Raw genomic sequence first — 23,815 nt, 5'->3', positions numbered from 1 at the left:
CTTGTAGTAGTCTCCTCAATTCAACATTCTCTTCATGAATGCTCGAGTGATGAGAGGAATATTATGAAGAAGAATATTTACTTGAATATGGAGATGGAAGTTATTGTTCACTTATCGAATAATCATCCTCTACTCTCTCTTTATTCTTCTTTTCCTTCTTTAACAATTTCTTGTCATAATATGCAAAACTTATATCTACCATGTCTGTAAACTAGTAGAAATTTGTTAGAAAATTATATATTATGGAGCAATGGAACACATAAAATATTATAGAAATATAAACACAGAAAATGCATAAAACTAGAGAGACACAGATATACATGGTTCACGTAGTTTGGGCTACGTCCACCCGGAACAGCTAGTCCTTCCTTTCTATTATCCAGCAAAATGAAGAGACACAACCTACAACAAATCCGCTCTAATATTCTCTGTTTTCTCTCACAGTCTCACCTCTCTGTTTCTCGCACACAAAGAATACACATCTATATCACAACCTTAAATACAATTCCCTGATACAAAGAGAGGAGTTTCCTTCTAGGGTGAAAAAACACTAAACTAAACATAAGTTCTACCGTCAGATCATCCGCCTAATGAATGGCCCAGATTGACTAGAAATTACTCTACTTTTACAAGGAAATTTTACATCTATTTTTGGCTTCGGGGGCGCTACCCCCAAACCCCTGCGGGGGGACCGCTGGCCCCCGGACCCCCCAACCGGGGGGGATCGGCTACCCCGGACCCCCGCGGGGGGGAAAAGTCCCCCTCACACCCCCTCACGTCGAGGGGTGTACAAACTTCCTGGGGTATACATCTGGCTGAAACAAAAGACCTCTGAAAAATCATGCTCCACACACAACAATCTCCCACTTGGAGAATGATTGTAGCAACTCCACCGCTGCTTCATTTGCTCGACAATGACTCCTCTTTGGACCTAGTTGTTTCTCATCTTCATCGTCATCCTTGAAGACCAATTGAAACTGAGCATGTTCTCAGTTTCTCCCTGGTTACAACTTTTGTTAGCATGTTTGCAGGATTCTGGCTAGTGTGTATCTTTTCCAGCATCAACTCTCCATCTTCCAACACTGATCATATGAAATGGTACTTGAGTTGTATGTGTTTAGTCCTGGAATGAAATGCCGAGTTCTTTGCGAGATGAATGGCACTTTGGCTATCACTTTATAACGTGCCCATATCATGCTCCTTACCCAATTCACCCATAAACCTTTGTAACCAAATCATTTCTTTACTAGCCTCTGTAGTAGCAAAATACTCTGCTTCTATTGTTGAAAGCACAACAACACTTTGGGTTTTTGAAACCAAACTAACAAATGTTTCACCAACAGTAAATACATATCCTATAGTGCTCCTCCTGTTATCTCTGTCACCTGCCATATCTACATCAACATATCCCTGTAGAGAAGTGTTTGAACCACCAAAGCATAATGCTTGATTTGTGGTACCTTTCAAATATCTGAGAATCCATTTCACTGCCATCCAATGTTCCTTTCCTGGATTGTTCATGTACCTGCTTACAACTCCCACTGCATGTGCAATATCAGGCCTTGTGCAGATCATTGCATACATTAAGCTTCCAACTGCTGATACATATGGAACTTTATACATATAATCCATGTCTTCTTGGGTCTTTGGGCACATTTCCTTGCTAAGTTTGAAATGGCTAGAAAAAGGTGTACTAACTAGTTTTGCATTGTGCATATTAAATCTTTTCAACACCTTTTGTATTTAATCATTCTGAGACAATGTTAATTTGCGATTTTTCCTGTCTCTAGTGATTCTCATACCATGGATTTGTTTTGTAGCTCCCAAATCCTTCATTGCAAATGAATTTTCCAATTTTCTTTTGAGCGCATTTATTTCCTGCATGTTAGACCCTGAAACAAGCATGTCATCTACATATAATAACAATATAATATAGTTGCCATCATTTTTCTTTTTTAGATAAACACAATGATCAGAGTGACATCTAGTATAACCTTGTTCAGACATAAACTTGTCAAATTTTAGATACCACTACCTTGGAGCCTGTTTTAAGCCATACAAGCTCTTCTTCAACCTGCACACTAGTTTCTCCTTCCCTTTCACCTCATATCCATGTGGCTGCTGCATATATATCTCTTCCTCCAAATCCCCATGGAGAAAGGTTGTCTTTACATCTAACTGCTCAAGATGCAAATCTTCAGCTACTACTAGACTTAAAATAGTTCTGATTGAAGTCATTTTAATGAGAGGAGAAAATATTTCATCAAAATCAATACCTTTCTTCTGTGCAAACCCCTTCACCACAAGTCTAGCTTTGTACCTCTGTTTTCCTCCATCTTCTTCCTTCAGCCTGTAAACCCATTTATTCTTCAATGTAGTTTTTCTTGCAGGAAACCTGACTAAGTCCTAAGTCTGGTTATGCATTAAGGAGTCCATCTCTTCTTCCATGGCTGCCTCCAATTTCTTCCTACTTTCAACCTACATTTCTTCTTCATAACATTCAAGTTCACCAGAATTAGTCAACGATAAATAATATAATGAAGGAGAGTATCGTTCAGGGGGTCTACCTATCCCGGTAGCTCTTCTAACACCACTTTCAGGTGTTTGGGGTGCCTATTGTTGTTGTGTTGGATGCTGTTGTTGTGGTTGTTGATTATTATTATTTTCAGGCACCTTTACTTTTTCAGTGATTTCATCAAGAACTGCATATTACTTGTTTTATTTTTCTTGCTTCTTTTCCTGCAACTGATTCTTATACAAGACCTTTTCATTGAATATTACATCTCTACTCCTAATGATTTTGTGATTTTCATAATCATATAAGTGATAACCAAAATCATTAACACCATATCCAATAAAGGTACATTTCTTTGACTTTGCCTCAAGCTTTGTTCTATTTTCTTTATCAATATGGACAAAGGCCTCACAACCAAAAGGCTTTAAAAAGGAGTAGTTTACCTTTTTACCTGTCCATGCTTCCTCTGGAACACCACCATCCAAGGAACTTGAAGGCCCTCTGTTTATTAGATAAACAACAGTATCTACATCATCTACCCAAAAATGTAAAGGTAATCCTGCATGCAATCTCATGCACCTTGCACACTCCATGGTTGTTCTGTTCATCCTTTCTGACACACCATTTTCTTGTGGTGTTCTTGGAACTGTCTTCTCTCTACAAATTCCATGCTCTGAACAGTACATATCAAACTCTCTTCTGCAATATTCACCTCCCTTATCTCATCTAAGACACTTCAATTTATTTCCTGTCTCAATCTCAACCAAATCTTTCCATTTCTTGAAAGTATCAAATACATCAGATTTATTCTTAATACAATAAATCCATGTTTTTCTAGTTGCATCATCAATAAAGGTAACATAATAACGAGAGCCACCAAGAGATGATACCTGAGCAGGTCCCCATACATATGTATGCACAAGCTCTAATTTTTCGCTCTTCTTTTCTTTCCCAACTCTGAGAAATTTGACTCTCTTCTATTTTCCATAAATTCAATTTTCACAGAAGTCCAAATCAACATTCTTCAAACCCGGCAACAAATTCGTTGGGTGAAGAATATTCATCCCCTTTTCACTCATGTGTGCAAGCCTATGATGCCATAATGCTGCATCTGCTCCTTTGGAAGTTAAAGGATTAACAGAGTTAGAAATACCATTGCATAAATGCAATGTACCAACCTTTTCACCTTTTGCTATTACGAGGGCTCCTTTGGTGACCTTACAAGCTTTATCTGTCAAAGTTGTCACACAACCTTCACCGCCTAACTGCCTTGTTGAAATCCGATTTTTCTTTAGATCTGGAACATGCTTTACCTCCTTTGGTAGCCGTTGGTTTCCATTTCGCTGTTTTACAAGAACCTTACCCATTCCAACAATTTTATAGGGTTTATCATCACCCAAACGAACTTGTCCAAAATCTCCTTGAACATAGTCATGAAAGTATTTCTTATCAGGTGTGGCATGGAATGAGGCCCCTGAATCTACCACCCAGGAATCAATAATATTTTTGAAAGAAAGAATCAAAGCATCTTATAACACCTCACCTCTCACATTTGCTTCATGATTTTTTTCTTGTTGTGCATCTCCTTCTTTTCCCTTCAAAGATCTATAGTCTTTCTTTAGGTTTCCTTTCTTTCCGCATTTCCAGCACACTATCCCTGATCTGGACTTGGATCTACCTTTCCTTGATTTACTATGATATCCTGAGCTCTTTCCTCTTTCCATTTTTCTTCCCCTAGACTCTGCACTCAAAGCATTACCCGATGTCTCACCGGAGCTTTTCTGTCGCATTTCCTCACTAAGTATAGCACTGACAACATCATCAAACTTTAAAGTACTAGATCCATAGACATAGTTACTAATGGCCATTACTAAACCATTCCAACTTTTTGGAAATGAGCACAAGAATAACAAAGCTCTAACTTCATCTTCAAAGTTTACCCCTAAAGAAGTTAACTGACTTGTAACTGTATTAAAATCATTTAAATGATCTGCAACAGATCCACCTTCCGACATCTTCATATTAAATAACCGTTTCATAAGAAATAACTTGTTTGAGGCCGAGGGTTTTTCATATAGTTTCAACAACGCCCGAATCAAACCCTCTATCGTTGTTTCCTTCGAAATGTTGAAGGCGACTGACGCGGCGAGGCACAACCGTATTGTTGCGAGTACCTTTCTATCGAGAAGGTTCCATTCTTCATCTGTCATAGCCGCCAGATTCTTTGTTTTTCCTCTCAATGGTAGGTACAGATCTTTCTGATATAGATAATCTTCCATCTGCATCTTCCATAGTGAGAAGTTTTGGCCGTTAAATTTCTCGACCCTAAACTTACCATCTTCCACCATTGCTCCTACTTGAATGAGGAACCCTTCTTTCCTGTGAGTTTATCAGCCAAATAGACCTTCGGCTCTGATACCAGTTGTTAGAAAATTATATATTACGGAGCAATGGAACACATAAAATAGTACAGAAATATAAACACATAAAACGCATAAAACCAGAGAGACACAGATATACGTGGTTCACCTAGTTTAGCCTATGTCCACCCCGAATAGCCAGTCCTTCCTTTCTATTATCCAACAAAATGAAGAGACACAACTTACAGCAAATCCGCTGTAATATCCTCTGTTTTCTCTCACAGTCTCACCTCTCTGCTTCTCGCACACTGAGAATACACATATATATCATAGCCTTAAATACAATGCCCTCATACAAAGAGAGGGGTTGCCTTCTAGGGCAAAAGAGCCCTAAACTAAACATAAGTTCTACTGTCAGATCATCCAAGGGTGTGGGGGGGACTTGTCCCCCCCGGACCGCCATGGGGGGGGCAAGTCCCCCCCACACCCCCCCATGTGGAGGGGTGTACAAACTTCCTGGGGTATACATCTGGCTGAAAAAAAATACCTCTGAACAATCATGCTCCACACACAACAAAATCCTTCTAGAGATGTTTTTCATTCTCCATTTTGCTTATTCATGTTTCACTTTCAATATCTAGTTATCATTCACACTTGCAATTCACATCAGCAAGATGACCACTCTCTTACCAAACTTAATCTGAAATCTCTGATTTAGTGGCATTATCCAAGATCGTTTTTCAGTGATGTTAGAAGAATTGCATGAAAGAGCCTTTTAAAAGCCATATGTGAGAATAATTAAATAAGAAGCAACATAAAGGAGACCATAAAGGCAATGTACAAAAAAAATTGATAACAAAGTTCCTCCAGTGTGGACTGTGTCTTCGAGCCCTACTTCAATAGTGTGGAGGCCACTATATGCATGTCATCAAAAGAAAGGAAATTACATGGAAAAATACATCATTATACCTCCATTCATTAGTAGATCTATCTCCTCCTCTTGAGAATTTTGACTATAAACATGACGTACTTATGACAGGTGCATTGATGTATCAAACTCACGCCGAATAATTAATGATGAAGGTGGGTTTCTACCACAACCCCTGAATTATGCTACCCAGATGCAAAAGAAAACTACACCATTACAATTCCTATGAAATCATGGTTGACATGGATATAACTTTGGGCACATTCCATCACCTACAATTCTGGCCGCATAGGAAATATTTTGGATTCTTGACAACATGGAAAAGGGATATTCTTGGGAATATTCTAGGGAATATTCCTAGGAATATTCTAATCTATCTGCACACTGCATGGTTCTACCTATTCTTGGTTCCAACACTGTGTCGAGGTTTCATTGCTTTGAATTCCCACCTTCACGTTCACGGCCTCCATCCACAGTAAGTTTTGTCAGCATAAGAGTCAAGTTTAAATATAAAATGTGCTTCATTATTCCAAAGTGCCCCATTAGATGTAACAATCACCATAACATTGGCTAGGATATTGACCCAATGGGGGCCATGGGTTAAACCCCCACCACAACCCATATATGTAATAAAATGAAATTTGTTTTTTCCTTAAAAAAAAGACACAACCCACAATTCTTAGACTATGATCATTGGTCTCCTAAGATGCCGAGGAAACCCTAGTATTGGCATTCTAACCGTTGGACATTTATTGGAACTCTGCTTGAACTTAGAACCTATTCAATGTTGAACCATATATTTAACCATGTGGATATGGTGTATGGTTATATATTACCATATTTTGTTATGGTTTTAATATTCGTTGGTTTTATTTTTAAACCATATTTTTAACAAACCCACCATAACTATATGACATCTTGTAATATATTCGTTGATGGTTATATAACCATTTCTATTTTTATTTTTTATGGTTATACTTTTTTAATATATATTTTTGTTTATATGATTTTCGTATATCTATATATATATATCTATCTATATATATATATATATATATATATATATATATATATATATATATATATATATATATAGATATATATATATAGTTGGTTTTTGTAGGGAAAAGGCATCAATGATTTCACACCATGTATCAATGGATAATAGGCTAGTTTTTTGCCATGTATGCCTTGTGGGTCCCATGTAGTATGTTGTAGGTCCTCCTTTCCTTACTTAACTTGTCAACTTTCGACTGTGATAAGTTGATCATACGGACTAGGATACGAGTGTTTTTTGTACCACTAGAATAAGGACGATGAGCTCTATGACTTAGACTTGGTTTCACTGAGATTTGAAGAATTTAATTTTTGAGGTTTTCCAGAGCCACTTGGATCAATAGAGAAGAATGATGAGAATTTGATGAATGGGGTAAAAGAACTAAAAAATATCCTAGCCAATGTTCAACAAAAAAATGAAAAGTTGCACACATAAATCCATACTTTGTCCACCTAGAGCTCACACAAGAAATATTTCCAAACAATTTAATTGGAGATGACAAGGGTATTGGATAAAGTCATGAAATAATTGTATGATGAAATCATCATTCTTGAAAAGTTAGATTCTTCATTAATAGGTATCCAAAATTAACTCAAAGGGAGAGGTCCATTATTAATACAAGGAATAAATTTAGTAAATCTCTTGCATGAATGGGTTCAAAATACTCTAATGCATTAGATGAATTGTCAAGAAAGGATAGAATGGGAAAATAATATGACAAAACAACAGTGAGGATGTTTATGAAATCACAAGAGAAGTTGGGAAGAGATGCTTAGATATTAAAGAACTATTGATACCTTTATGGTGCATTCAAATCACTTGCTAAATATCACAAAATAACATCCATAAGTTCACTAGGAATAGTTAGACTAGAGCAAGAAATATGGAAAGAAATTCAGGAGATAGTAGAAGGAAGAAGAAAGGAAGTGGATTAAAAGGATCTAGAACCCACAAAAGAGGCAATTGAAAAACATGTGGTGGAACGACCTAAGATACACAAAATTCGCTTCGCACATTTCAGTTGAGTACAATTGGATATGAGATATTTTGTACCAAATGCCCTAGAGTGTGAGATCATATTAAACAGGCTAATCACCAAAGGACTTGGATCCATTACAACTAAGTAAAAAGCATGGAATGCTCAATTAGATATAGAGCTACAAGTTGAAGCTTCTTCCTTAACCATTATGACATTAGTTCCATGAAGGAGCCTTATTTTCATTACTTTATTTTCATATAATATGCAAATAAATAAAATAATGTTAAAATTAGAGATGAAAGTATTATTAGAATATGGAGGAAAATGAGAATTCATGTAGAATATGAATAGTGATGATGGAAGTGAATGGTATGGGAGGGGAAAATTCATCCCATTTTTTAGAAATATACCCTCGTCATAAGTTGCAAAGGAATTTTAGTTTTGGACTCCTTTGAGCACCTTAGAAGAGGAAATATTATACATCGCTTTCAGAGATAAAGTAACAATTTCGCATTTCCACTATTGGATCTCATGTATACTTTATGTAATGTTGCATTAGATATTTAAGCTTAATTTTGAGAACCTCTTTTAGGAAAATGAAATAAATTCACTCACGTGTTGTTGAGCATTGTAAGACTATTCTGTTGACAGTGTTGGATGCCGCCAATAGGTGCAGGGGGTCTCCCCAGTGTGAAGTCCCATTTAGACCCCACACCATTTGGAGTAGGAGCCCCAACCAAGATACAACTAGTTTCCTAAGAAGTGGGTGTTAGTGGTGTGCCTTTGTTGTATTAACCACATAGAAATATGTGTATATGAATTTTGTAGAAACAAGTTTATGAACTTTGAGAAGTGACAAGTGAAATGCATGAGAAGTTCCATCACATCAAAGGGAAAGAGAGTGGGTCTCCTAGAAGCATGTATTAGTAGTTAGCTTAAGAGAGACACACGAGTAGTAGATGAATCATAACTTAACCTGAAAATTTGTTCAAAAGATAACTATCATCAAAATAAAATAATAGCAAGCATCAAACAGGATTCATACTAGAGAAAACAAAATAGTTCCTAAGCATAAGAAAAAATGAAATAACACATATCACAAACATAAGAAGAATAATCTTACTACATCCATGAAATACACATGAAGATTTGTCAGCTGTGATATTTTATTAAAAGCGAAAGTTCCAAACATACATATGCAATTGACAAACCACCAACCCCAATACAGGAACATGAAGCCAACACTTTCTTCTCCAAAATACTGGCCAAAATCCCTTTACATAAGTTATGAGGGTATATTGATAACATATGAGATGAATTTTCATCTTCCTTTCTGACTGTTTGACTTCCCTTGTGACTCTTTGACTTCCTTTTACACAATGAACTGTCATATTCAAAAATTGACACTCTAACTTCCACTTATAAAAATATTTAAATACAAATATTACAAATACCTATATAAGACAAAATTGGGTAGAGTCAACTAAAACAAGCCTAATAAGAAAAAAAACATGTCAAGCTTGAGTTTGGGGAAACCCTAGCTGAGTTTCTTCAACTTATAGATATTTTGTCACACAAAAATTCCAAGCTTTATATTATGTAACGATTTCCTCATTTTTGATGGGATCAGGCTGGAAGCAAACTCTAACCTCCATTACATCTGGGCACATGGTCTTGGAGTCAGTTTTAGTTTCCTTCTTCAACAAGAACAACATGGTGTTGATCTTGATAGGGCCACCAATGTACTTCTTCATATCATGTATGTTGACCTCTAGGTCCCCTTTCGTAGCGATATGATTGAACTAGTCCAAGTATTCTTCCACTTCTTGTTTGACCTTGTTTCTTCCTTTAGATTTTGTGAGTGTGCTAAATAGAGGGATATTGTGTGACCTATGTGTCCTCACCATCAAATCCACTTTTTTATACAATCACGCATAAGACGATTGACTGTCAGTGATTAAAGTGCTGAGTTATTTATTTCTTTAGATGATCACCTGAACTTCAACCTTCTCCAACTTGAATTGCTTCCTTTTCTTCTTCACCAATGTAGGAAGATCACCTCTATACTGCATACCCCACTAATGCACAATAGTGATAGCTGCATGAACAACCTTGAGATCTTTTTCATTCTCTCGATATTTTTGCAACATGTTGTGTAGGTAGACAACTCTTTTCTGCATGTTGACCAACTCCTCATAGAGGTTCCTAATGGTTTCTCCCATTGTCGATACTTCACCAAGTATGGCTACCTTGACTTCTTCTAAGTACACATGCTAAACCTCTTCGTGGAGCTATTCAATCTATTTTATGGAAGCCTCTAATTTCTTTTCTATCTATCAATTCTCGGCCATTAGATATTTTTTGTTTGACTTGGAGGCTCCTGCTAAGGCCAAGTTGCCTGGAGAAATAGAATCTAGATTTTTCCTGGTGTCCATGATGATCACCTTCTCTTTGATCAAAAGTAGGATGTATGAGGTTAACTTGAAAGTTATTTTTTCTGGCTTACAAAATATTCTTTTGTATCTCATCAAAAGTTAAATTACAGATGTCCATCATCGAACCTATCTTAAGTGGAGGAATTTTGTCTTCCTCACCTAGACCTTTCTATTTTGTAGGAGGAAGGGGAGACTAAGTGATGATCTGTTGTGTGCGAGGCATGAGATGGTCATCCTCATTTTGATGCTCTGGCTCTACCTCCATGTCTTGTATTACTATCAAGTATTCAATTTCTTGGGCAAGTTCTTTGTCCTACAGTTTCTTTCTCTCCTCTTCAAGTAGTTGATTATTCTCTTCCTCTTTGGCTTGCTTTAGTGTTGTTTCTTCCTCTTCTTTTCTCCATAATTATTCTTCAAGTCTATGCCTGTCTTCTTTATATTTTTCCTTTTTTCTTCCTTCTACCTTATTTCTTCCACCCACTTCTTTTGTTTCCATTTCCTTTTCACTATCATAGCTTCTTTCAAGATAATTGGATCTGCTTTGAATTTGTGACTCTACTCTTCTGTTGGACTGTGGACAACCTTCCTATTAGACTTTGTGCACACTGGTTTGCACCTTCTTGATGGTTTTGCTTCTAGATTGGCATCTTATTGAGGGGTAACCCATGATGGACCTGCAAAGATAACAGGTGAACATGGCTTAGTGCAATTATAACAATTCTTGATGTTTTCCTCCTCTAGTGTAGAATAATTCGCGCTTGGCTAGTTGAAATATATATTTACACAATGTTGCTTGAAGACACTCCTAGGATCATACAGGTGGCATTCCAATAGATCAAACTCTAATTTCTCTAACTCTTTTCCCTCAGTCTCCGCATCCTTTAATTTTTTATTCTCGTATGATCCAATATGTAAAGGAAGGTTGGCACAAGGTGCTTTATTGTTCCTTTGCAAGACTATTGATAAACTGGTGGAAAGGTGATAAGATACCTCTTGCATGACCATTTTTTAGGTGGCATATATTGAAAACATATGTGAATATTTTTTACCACCGCACACCTTGAGGTAAGTTCCATTCGGTGAAGCAAACCAGTCGACAAGCTCCTCTACTACTTCGATAGCCTCATGAGACATGCAAGGTGTCTCTTCCTCAAAGATCATCTTGTACAAAATTCTGAGGAATTTATCCTTCAAATTCTCCATGAATCCTTTGTAACTACTCTCTGGAAGAAACTTGCAGTAAATATGTACAGTAGGCTTCTTTCATGTCCATGTCTAACTCATTACAAGAAAATAACGCTAGTGCATATGGCATCCAACAAGTAAGTGGGCATATAGAATATGAATTCCTTACCCTTAGGGGGGTTCTTAGCATTAGTCACATGGATCTTTAACTATTTTTCATCAAATCCAATCATTTGAATGATCTCCCCTCATTCATAATCAAATGCATCAAATATGTCCAGCCTTTGGGAATGGTATCAGTGCTCTTTTGACAATAGATCCGATAGCATAAAAATATCAAGTACTAGAATTATTTTGTGCGATATTTGGTATTATAATTGTTGTTGGGTGTCTGGTGGAATTTCTATGGCTCTTTCACCCAACCTTTGACAACATATTTAGTGCTCGGGTAGTTAGTGACTACCTAAACGTGAGAATCCATGTAAGCTTCTCGAAGGGGAAAATGATACATAAGCTGATAGTCATGTGCCAAGAATGAAGCAAGATTTTTTCCAATGATGCTACTGAGATCATTCTCTTTTCATCTATGTGCAGCATGATCCACTTGATGATGTCTACACATGGGAAGACTAGAAACCAACATGCAATCTTATGCAATCCTTACTTCTGGACATTGATATAAACATGTATGTAATCAAGATATTCTTTATAATGGGTTTCGTTTAATGCATCTTTTACTATATGCCATGTGATATATGAATATTTCTTAATGAAGAGTTTAATGTCTAACAGAAATGGCATAGTGAAATGGGTACTCTTAGCTACTTCATTGGTGCTTCTATTTGTGGTGTTTTTTGAGGTAGATCTCTTTAGTTACATGATGATAACAACTGATAAGAGAGAGATAAGAACAGAAACTTGCAGCAATTGTAGGACAAGATGCACTGATGATGAATACAAATCAACATAAGGAAATATTTTGAGGCTCATGAATTGTACATTGCGCAATCTCAATAGGAAATCAGAGAGCTAGAGGCTTAAGACTGTGTAATGCGTAATTTCAGTGGAGGAGGTTGAGGGAAGAGATTGTGCATTGCACAATATCGATGGTCATGGTTGAGCCTAAGTCTTGGAACTGCACAATGCATAATTCATCCAACCAGTGACTATGCAATCCATGGTCTCAGAGGCCAAGCATCAAGCTTAAGACTTGAGAATGTGATTTTCACAGTTGCGAGGGGTAGTTGTAGACCAACGTTATGCATATCTACCTGGGAAAGAGAGGAAAGATTACCATGATTATTAAGTCATCAAGGAGTGTAGATCAGGTTGAGAGGAAGTTATATCAATGAAAACAGTGTACTAAAAATGAGCACGTAATGTTGGGTTGTGTTATATTCTTTCCACAACTAGACCACCTAGTCAACCGAGGGGTCTGAGGGGGCGCAAAGCCCCCCCTTCGTTGTGCCGATTGTGCAGTGGAGGGGCAACAGGGGGGTTGGCAAAGCCCCCTATCCAGGGGGTCTGAGGTAGGTGGGTAGCCCGTTATACACATTTTTGGGCACTACAACCCCAAGCATGAAATGTCCATAAACCAAGGGCTCCTAAGTCCTTAAAAGTGTTGTTCTAACCCCTAAAGGAACAAGGTCAACTGATTACTACTTCTCCCAGAAGTTCTCCATGAAAAATTGCTCAGAACTGGTCAAAAGAGGATCATTTCAGCTGCTCCCTAGGCAAAGTGTGTTGCATCTCACCTAAACACACTGTGTGGGTGCGTTGCATTTCAAAACTCCCTTCTATGGGGTGCGATGGGCGAGAAGTGACAAATGGCAGTGTCATTCCGCAAGGTGGAGAGGCATGGAAACTTCTAGAAACTTCTCATGTGACACTTGCCTCTCTGAATTCGACCAAGGATGAGTAAGAGATCATAAATCTCCAAGTGGAAGCAAGAACTATCAGAGGGAAGACACTAATCAAATCACCAGCTGACTCATCTCCCTTACAGATATCTATATATGGATCCCTCGTCCCAGAGATCCAGAGGCTGGAATTTTGCATATTGTAAGGAATTGCTATTGGTTTCTTCAGACGACATCAGATTGTTGGGTGATCTAAGCTTTGTATGAGGTGAAGAGGGGCTTCCTTGCTGAGAGGATGATGCTGGGTCAGAACAACTGGTTGTAACTCCCCTTGGGTATTTCTTGTTTATCAATAAAAGCTATTCAAGTTTTCCTCCATAATCTTGTGTCATTCATGTTTGCTGCATTTGTATGGTCAATTTACATTTGATCCTAGATTGTTTATGATTATAGATCCATGTTCTTATATAGTGCTATGCTACTGTGAACTTACAGGTACTTGGTGAAGCTGGGTGTGCAAGGGAACAAGTAGCGAAAGACTATCAAGAGAGAGAGGAATCGAACTAGGAGATTAGCGCAAGACAGAGGTTGGTCTTCTTTGTTCTTCTCTCATCTATACTTCATAAAGGAAAAATGAAAGTAGCTTTACTTTGTTTGTTTCTAAGGTAGCTATCACACCTTAGTGGGATAAGCAGTTCTGTGTAGACACTTTTCCCTGTAACAAAATGGCGACTCCACTGGGAATGAATTAGTTTGTTTGTTTATCTTCCTTGTTGTCTATTTTATAAACTTACAGACGAAGCCTGAAGTCAAGCCAGGTAGCTTTCGAACTGCATTTGCTATGCAAATGAAAAGTAGATAAATACTGCTTTAGTCAATCTCCAGGATTTGTTTATAAATTAAACAACTGATTTACAAACTCTCTGATTGCCCTTGTGATAGCTCTTAGATCCTCTTTAGATCTACCCCTGATTGTTGCATTATTGATTACCATTTGCTAGGCCAAAACCCATGAACTGAACTACAAACTGTGACCTGGAACCCAAGCCAAGTCTCGTCTCTGGCCCGGCGCAGGTACTGTTCTGTGAATCTGAAATTCAGCGCACTTCTTGAGTGTAGTAAGTGCACTTCATTTCAAATTCCCTGTGTTACAGGTGCACTGATCAGACTAGCCATTGTCCAGTTTTGGTTCCTGTGATTCATTCTTTCCAGTTCTATTCATGAATTTTGCTGCCTGTGATCAGTATATTTATGTTTGAAACCCCTTTTCCTTGTTGTTATTCCGCCTCCTTTGTACGAAAGAACTGTAAATGTTTTTGTGTATTTGTTGAGTCATTTTTAGTTCTCCTTTGCAAAAGTAATGTAATTGTACTGTCGTCCTTTGATTTGAAAGTGTCGCAAGTGTCGTTTTCAGTCATAGGAAAGAGTTTGCTTGCTGTAGATAGTCGATTATCCTGTTACTATTTTATTTGGTCTGAATTTGTAATTTTTCTAGTGTCGAAAGCAAGTATTCATTTCTAAATCGTAAAATGTTGTGATTGCCTCCATTTTTGATTTCAAAAATAAACTTGTTGATAATTGTCGCTTGAAAAGTAATTCAGATTTGTGCATTAGCTTTGTTTTCTCCATTCACAGACTAAGAAAGCTGAAAACAAATACATGCATGTGCATTTGCATTTAGACTGTTTGATTGGTTTGATTTAGGAAAGTGCATTTAAAGTGTGCTCTTTGCTCTTTGTGAAAGAATATTGTCTCTCTTTCCTTAGTAGCTAGGATTTTCATTGCATAAAGAACATAAAAGACTGTTTATCATCTTAGATTGCATTTTAGGAATTACACATCTACATCTCGCGGTGAACCTGAAAGGCAAACTTCATAAACAAGATCAACTATAAAATAAGTTCAATGAATCTAACAATGCTTTGGAACCTAACGCACAACATTTAGAAGTCTAGGCTAGAGACATATTCCGACGTCGTAAAGCCTGGTAACTGTTGTTCTCACTGATGGTTGGGTGATTCCTCCACTTTGAGATGATAACTACCAGTACGGACTTGTGCTCCCACGTACCGTCGAGTATATTTTTGGAGACCACAATAGGCTTAATCCTTTATCCATAGGAAGCCGTGTCCACCGCCCTATCGATCGCAATGCACTGAACACAACATTCGGAAAGATTGACTGCCGTACCGTAAAAAGTATTCTGTAGTTTTGCGATTGGTTTGGTAATCCCTCTACCTAGATTTCCAGAGTAGTCCCTTTCGTTCCTTTTTAGACTCCTTAACAGAAAAAGTCCATCTGAGCACTTGTCACTTCAGGCTCATTAAAAATCGAAGGTGACTAGAGTCATCTTTTGTTTTTTCTTGACTCTTAAAAATTGAAAAAACAAGTTGTGTCAAAGCGTCTAAAAATTATTTTAAACGGAATAATCATCACCCTTTCCTACGTTGATCTTAGGTTGAGAAAATGGAACCCATCAACCAAGGAATTCCCCTTGGAGGAAATCCTAGTCCCTTCTCCTCTTGGGGAGATGTTGGTGCACCCCATATGGCTACGTTGGCACTTCTAAGATTGACAATCGGCTTGCCTGTATGGCTCTTCTCAACCTCTGTCATTCAGAACTCCGCAATTCCTAAACAGTCGAGTCAGCAACTAGATGAATCCAGAGTTACCCACCAACCTTCTACTTCCTCCAATTCTTCCTCTCCTCCTTCTTCTTTTCTTGATGGGGTTGGTAAAACCAAAAATCAAGTACCTGAGAAGAAGAAGGAAAAGAAGAAGAAAAGAGCCCAAAGCGAAAGGGGGCAACCAAGCGTCGTCTAGCGAAAATCCACACACTGCACCAACCAGGCCTAAATCGCCATGTGTCATTTGCAAAGGAGACCACTATCACAGAGATTATCCTTGCATCCCTCGGATCTTAAGGGACTGGTCTCCTCATTTGTACAACCCGGTGTCGTCAACCTCCGATGATCATGTTGAAAACACACCGTCGACTAGTGAAAGTGAAGCCCCAAGACAAAAGGGAAAATATAGATTTCCTTGTAAACTGTGCGAAGGCGACCATGCCATCCACTGTTCTCCCTTCTTAGATGAGGCTAAAAGAGTTTTGGATGATCATCCGTTTGCCCATTTCAACTTCCTCCTTGATATAAAAAACTCTTGCCGAGTCCGTCACTAGTTGAAAAGCCGGCTGACCCGCCCAGGTGGTCAGCTGAAGCATCTATCATTGAAGACAAACCATCTGAACCCATACCAGACGAAAGTCAAAAGGTCGAGGCGGCAGTTGACCCGGTCTTGCCTTCATAGGTTCCATCTTCAGATGATACAGTCACAGAAGAGAATAAGGATGACACCGTCCAAATTCCTTTCGTAAGCACAAACTCCGATGAACATGGGGGCAATTTACCCATTCCTTTACCGCAGGAAGGAATTTCGTCAGAATCGTACCCGGCCGTCTATTCGGTCCCACCTCCAAGCAACCTAGTTGTTTCCTTCGACTGGAATCAACTAGGCAGACCCTGTTTACCGACTAGTGTACCATTTCAAATTATTTCTCAAGTATATAGAATGGTTATGGCCAGTACCATCATAGATGAAGGGGCTTCTGTGAGTATCCTTTCCTCGACTGCTTGGAAAGCGCTTGGTTCGCCATCGCTTTTGCCTGAAATGAGAAATCTAACAGGCTTTGACAAAGGAACTAGTCGACCATTAGGGATCCTTCCCAATGTGCCCATAAGATTGAGAGGAAAAACCGTTCACATAAACGTAATGGTAGTTCAAGGACCCCTGGATTATAATCTACTCCTTAGACGAGACTATATTTATTGCATGGGAGCCATTATCTCCTCACTCTTTAGAGTAATGTGTTTTTCGCACGAAGGAAGAGTGGTTAAGCTCGTGGACCAGCTTTCATTTCCCGGATCACGCATAGCAAATAGTCATATACCATCCCTAAATGGTCTTTTCACATAGGGAATGTCTCATCAATCCCCAGTCCCGATGAGTGCGAGTGATTTGGGGGATATGACTGAAACCCAGGGGGCATGCACCCTGGTCTGCTTCGGCGGGAAAACTTCGGGTATAGGGTAGGCTTCCGCGAGAGATATATGACTGGTCTGTACTCCCGTCCGTGATTGGAAGAGGGAGTTATTCTAGAACAAGATTCTCTTGTCAAAGTTATGTGAGTGGAGTAGCCTCGTCCACTCACCTTTGTCTATTTTGGTAGACATCGCCGAGGAAGTGTTTTATTTGCGTTGTGAATAGAACAATATTTGGGTGACCTGAAAGAGGTATACCTTTCCTGATAAAACAAATGTTTCGTCGGTTTGAACAAAAGGTGGCCTTGAAACTTTATTTTATACCTGGGGGTATGCAAACCTTTTGGCATGCAAGCAAAGAGCGATCATTTATTTGTCTTTTGTATTGGTCGTTTCCTAACTTGCATAAAGAAAGGATGTGGGGCAAAACTCTAAAAAATTGCCGTTTTTAAATGGGACATTCTTATTATACGACTGGATTTACCGAGCAGTTTTAGCACATAGTTCAAGCTCGTTAAAAAATAAACATAAGCCATGACCAAATGTTTCCCCCCGCGTTTAAGCTCACTAAAAAATGAACTATTTCCCGGTAAATAACCATCGTGAATGAAGTACTTGAGCCTTTAAAAGCCTTGGTCATGTTCTCATCATCTCCTCCACTCTGTATTGGCCGATCGTTCAACTCCATTTGATTGTTTACCCCTTTTGAGGAACAGCTGCGAAGAGTGATCTCACTAGCCATCCTTGTAACACTGCCGTGATTGGAACATTCCAAACCTTACCTGGAATCAGCTGCTACCCAATTTTATCACTCGTTCCTCAAAAGACGAGTCTCCTTTAAGCTCTTTTCAACTGACTCATAAAATATGAAAAGATTGCCAAGCCATTAGCCTCTCCAGCTCGTTAAAGGGACCGGAAGTGCTATCCCTCCTTTAGATTTTAATCTTTTTGGACCTGAGGGATTATTACACAAAAAGATCGAGCGCTTGTTTTGTTCGGCTTGTTAAAAGTATCGAAAATTCATCCCTTCTATATTGTTTTATACTTTTTCGGACTTAAGGGATTAGATGATGAAAGAGGAATTTTGGAGTTTCCTTTACGTTCCCTTTTAGACTCTCTAAAATTGAAAAGGACCGAGTTATCTTTGTCGTTAAACTCGTTAAAAATTAATAGCAACAAACTTGTCCATAACAGACAAGAACGAGTTTCACTATCTCTAGGCTCGTTAAAACATAGAGATGGGTTTGCCCAAAGGGAAAATTATAGAACAAGCATATGTTATCCTCCTCAAGCTTGACAAAAATAAAGAGGTATTGGTCAGCAATGACTGGGGAAAATTGGGCAGAAAACTTGAAGAAACTTTGTTGGTAGCAAGTCGCTCTTGAACATGACACTTCCACTCCGCATCCAAGTCGGGTTGGGTTGTTTCATTCAGCGGTCACATCACCATGGTCCCATCACACCATCCACATTTGGGGTAATGCTACCAATCCATCATGTCAGTGTCGCTGATATGTTCAAGAGAAGTGATTTAGAGAATTCACCTGTGTCTCACCCGCTACAATACATTCATACTCCATTCTTTCATGACCGCCACCCTGAACCATATGTCATCAGATCGTTTTCACCTCCATTAAAATCATTTGCTCCGTTCCATGTCATTGATGTGGGATTCATTAAGGCCCTCCTGTGACAGATCGCTTCTTATCGACATCAGCTCATTATCCAAGAAGTCGATCTAGGAACACCCCGTTCAGTACTTTGAAGCTTGCATGCCTCAATGGAAAGTTTCTCACTTTCGGCGACAGGTTTACATCAATGGCCTTCGACCGAAATATTTTGCGTGGTGTTCGAAGCCAAGTCCTTTATTCACACCATGTGAATTGTACTGCAGTACCTTGAGGGTCATTACCATTATCAGTGATTTCTCTCGTGCCTATTAACAACTTACATCATTGGCTGGTAATCAGGCGATGTCTTTCATTGTTCGACTCCAAAACATCTCTCACATGGATCGACTTGTACTTCGAGTGAAGATCGAATGCGATTGAAGACCCCGAATCTAGTTTCATCCATCCGGGCTGCGATATATATTCAGGGAAATAAAGACATCAAATGTACATCATTGCTGCACAGATAATCATCCAATCAAAGGGATGATGACTCTACCAGAATCATCAGTCTACACTCAGACGATTGTCTGTCCTATGTACATGAAAATGAATTTATAAAGCTGAGCATGGGAATGCCCGCCTCGTCTAGATCATGAAAGATATTATGAAGATAATGTATTGTATTGTATCTTATTATAGGTCTCCTCCCAGCTTGAAAGAACTTCGGATCCTCATAATAAAGCATTTCACCCGACATCGAAAGATTAAGGACCTCATGCTTTAGGGGGCAACTGTTATGGACATTTTTGGGCACTATAACCCCAGGCATGAAATGTCCATAAACCAAGGGCTCCTAAGTCCCTAAAAGTGTTTTCTAACCCCTAAAGGAACAAGGTCAACTGATTACATCTTATCCCAGAAGTTCTCCATGAAAAACTGCTCAGAACTAGTCAAAACAGGATCATTTCAGCTGCTCCATAGCCAAAGTGCATTGCATCTCACCTAAACACACTGTGTGGGCGCGTTGCATTTCAAAAAGCCCTTCTATGGGGTGCGATGGGCGAGAAGTGACAAATGGCAGTGTCATTCCGCAAGGTGGAGAGGCATGGAAACTTCTAGAAACTTCTCCTGTGACACTTGCCTCTCTGAATTCGACAAAGGATGAGTAAGAGATCATCAATCTCCAAGTGGAAGCAAGAACTATCAGAGGGAAGACACTAATCAAATCACCAGCTGACTCATCTCCCTTACACATATCTATATATGGATCCCTCATCCCAGAGATCTAGAGGTTGGAATTTTGCATATTGTAAGGAATTGTTGTTGGTTTCTTGAGACAAGATCAGATTGTTGGGTGATCTAAGCTTTATATGAGGTGAAGAGGGGCTTCCTTGCTGAGAGGATGATGCTGGGTCAGAACAACTGGTTGTAACTCCCCTTGGCTCTTTCTTGTTTATCAATAAAAGTTATTCAAGTTTTCCTCCATACTCTTGTGTCATTCATGTTTGCTGCATTTGTATGGTCAATTTACATCTGATCCTAGATGGTTTATGATTATAGATCCATGTTCTTGTATAGTTCTATGCTATTGTGATCTTACAGGTACTTGGTGAAGCTGGGCGTGCAAGGGAACAAGTAGCGAAAGACAATCAAGAGAGAGAGGAATCGAACTAGGAGATTAGCACAAGACAGAGGTTGGTCTTCTTTGTTCTTCTCTCATCTATACTTCTTAAAGGAAAAACGAAAGTAGCTTTACTTTGTTTGTTTCTAAGGTAGCTATCACACCTTAGTGGGATAAGCAGTTCTGTGTCGACACTTTTCCTTGTAACATAGCCCCCCTCGATGGGGTCCAGGGCAACGCCACGGGGAAATTTTTTTTTGGACCCTATATTTGGTGGGAAAACCTACCTATGGTTTTTTGCATGGTTTTCGCACATGGTTTTGGGCACTATGGTTTTTGTTCCATGGTATTGGATGCTTCATAATGTATATATATGTATTATAACATATGAAAGGAACATAATGAAAAATCAATCTGGTAGTCCCGGTTTTGGGATCAAGGGGAAATCTCTGTGTATATTTTTTTATGTGTTATGCTCTCACATTGTTTATTTTTTGTGTTTTAGAATTCATATGCAGGTAGTTTATGTATAGGGTTAAAACGAACATGCAAAAGTAAAATTGAACATGCATAAAATAATCTAGCAGCGACAACTGTTGGTGGGTAAAAAGCAAGAGTTTAATGTGACACTTAGGAAATGTGAATGATAGACCAAATGAGCACTTGCAAAAGTTAATGATAGTTAAAACAACAACTACCATGAAAATAAATAGTAAAAATAACACAAAGAAATAAAAGATACCAAATCTATACAAAAAGTGACAAAAAGTGACATATGAAAAACTTACCCAGAAAGAACCTCAAATTAGCCAAAATCTCCTTGATTTCGTTGCGAATTCTAGAGCTCCAAGATCAAATGTCAAAATGAGATATAGAGGCATCTATTACATAGATGTAGTGAAGTTACAATTTATGATGCACATGCCCAAAATCATGGAAAACATGCCACTTGTCTTAAGATCAAAATTAGCAACTTAGTGCCACTTGTCAACCATTAATTGTGAAATCCCTATTTTCTAGGGATGATAAATCATTATTTTCCTAGAAATTGTTCATTCACACTTGCAGAAAGGACTACTCAAATCCTGACAACAAGGGATTGTGTAGTTCACTTCCTTAGTGAATTGTGTAGTTTATGGCTGAAGAGAGAGGCTCACCACAATTTCTATGCTCAAGAGCTACCTGTCTTCAAGGATTCCACAATTCTAATCCTCAAGGCCCAACAAAATTTATAGAGAGAGTGGATTGCACAGTTCCAAGAGGGCAGACAAGTGGTAGATGCAAGATCATCACAGGAGATGGCTTGTGTCTTAAAATGCTCGTCCTCACAAGAACTACATGCAAAGATAAGTTTTTAAAACCAGATGGAACACTTGAAAATAGTGAAATATGGGTCCTTGTGGATAGAAGGTAGGCTCCAAAACCAAGGTATGGGGAAAATTTTGGAGGGGGGTTGTAGCAGCTACAACATCCTCTTATGGTGGTTTCATGGGACTTCATTACTATTTGTTATAAATAATGGAAACCATGCCACTACAAGGGGTGTCAAATTAATAGTGTGACAAAATTATATAATTTTGCAAAAATTATACTTTTCAACCACTTTAGAAATAGTTCATAAATTAGTAACACAACTCAATCATGAGAAACATAAAATCATAAGCTCATGAGAATCATAAAAAAAAGACACCAATCTTCCATTTATTACAAGTTTCAACTTGATTACATTAATGCTCCACAGGCTACCATTTGTAGGTTTATCAGCTGCTATTGAACGGGACTTCTATCCCTACTCATTTATCAACTACCACTGAAAGTTATTATTTCCTCTACTCGTTTAATAGTACTTACTCAAAGGGACTCTTGGCACTACTCATTTATCAGTCTTTGCAGAAAGGGAATCTTGCCCATAAACATTTACCAGTGCCCACTAGAAGGAGATCCAACTCGTGATTTGCAAGCTACCACATGTTGGCCTTTTTTATTCATATTTCGTCCATTTTCAAACAAGAACTGATAGTCCTCTCACCTAATAAAGAATTAAATTTTTCTCTCTATAACTGATCACCAACGCCACCATACAAACATCGTCAACAATCTTTGATTATTGAACAAATCACCAATATCTATCATCCAGCAGACCCTGATTACCAATGCATTCTATGCATCTCTGAAACAACTCCTAGATACCAATATTGGTCTCTCTTTAACCCTTGATGCATACCACCATCATTCATGATGTTGTACTAACAACTCTCACACATAGTCTGCAACAGTCAGCTATTATTTAACAATTTGTTGCACTTATCCATCACTCTACTACTTTAGTTCTACATTTGAAGAATTCTAAACTGATATTTTTGGGATTGGACTTGAGTTATCTTGCTCTTTGATCTATTTCATGGTTTTTCTTATTTTTTCTATGTCTTGTTCAAGTTGATCCTCTAAATGTGTTCATTAAGTTCTCAATCTCTAATGTGTAGTTATTGGCTCAATCTTTGAGTCAAACTATTTTTTTCCTGCTTATTTTATAATTTTGATTTTTTAACAGATTTTAGTTGAGGTTTACTAATTTTTGCGATCCTCCAAACTTGGCCAACGCTACCAAAATTGCCTCTTAACAGGTATTTCCATTAAAATCAAGACTGTAGATCTACCTATTAATTGTAAGTGTTTCAAAACTATCACTAAATTGGTTTTCAATCCATCCATGCCACTATTAGGCTTAATCCTGCTAAAACAGATGTAAATTCATCCTTTATGCATGTACCTCATGCACTTCAACATATCGTTGCCAAACTTATTTCTAAATAGACCTTCTCTAGGGCTTTTTCTTTTATTATAGAAAATCAGCCAAATTTCATTGAAATTTACTTTTAGCCCCTTTTTCTTTGCCTCCTATTAATTTTCTACCATAGGATTGGGTCGTCTAACTAGTGGCTAAGAACATAGGTGCTAAGCGCTTTAAGGTCCTATTAGGGGCCTACTTTCTTTTGTAAATGCTTTTCACACTTTGTTCCCGATAATACCTAAGAACCGACCAAACACCAACTCCAATGGTTGAAGGTCTCTATCCCAAAATGTTTTCAAAATTCTATTATAAAAAAGTTACAAGATCTAGGATTTATGGGGTACACTGCACCCTTTTTATGTGCTCTTTTGGGTCCCACACAATACCACGCAATATCGAAAACCACAATCGAGAACACCCTTGGTGGTTCCT

At 38.3% G+C, this 23,815-nt stretch overlaps 1 pseudogene; it reads left to right on the top strand.

Moving 5' to 3' along the window:
- The window catches only part of LOC149232574 (helicase-like transcription factor CHR28 pseudogene), a 131,483-nt pseudogene that overhangs the window by 6,872 nt on the left and 100,796 nt on the right, over nt 1-23,815 (top strand).

Source organism: Pinus tabuliformis, chromosome J (genome assembly GCF_031772625.1).
Source record: "Pinus tabuliformis cultivar Carrire ecotype Pingquan chromosome J, CPIR1, whole genome shotgun sequence".
Taxonomy (NCBI): Eukaryota; Viridiplantae; Streptophyta; class Pinopsida; order Pinales; family Pinaceae; genus Pinus; species Pinus tabuliformis.
This window is presented reverse-complemented; position numbering and strand designations above follow the sequence as displayed.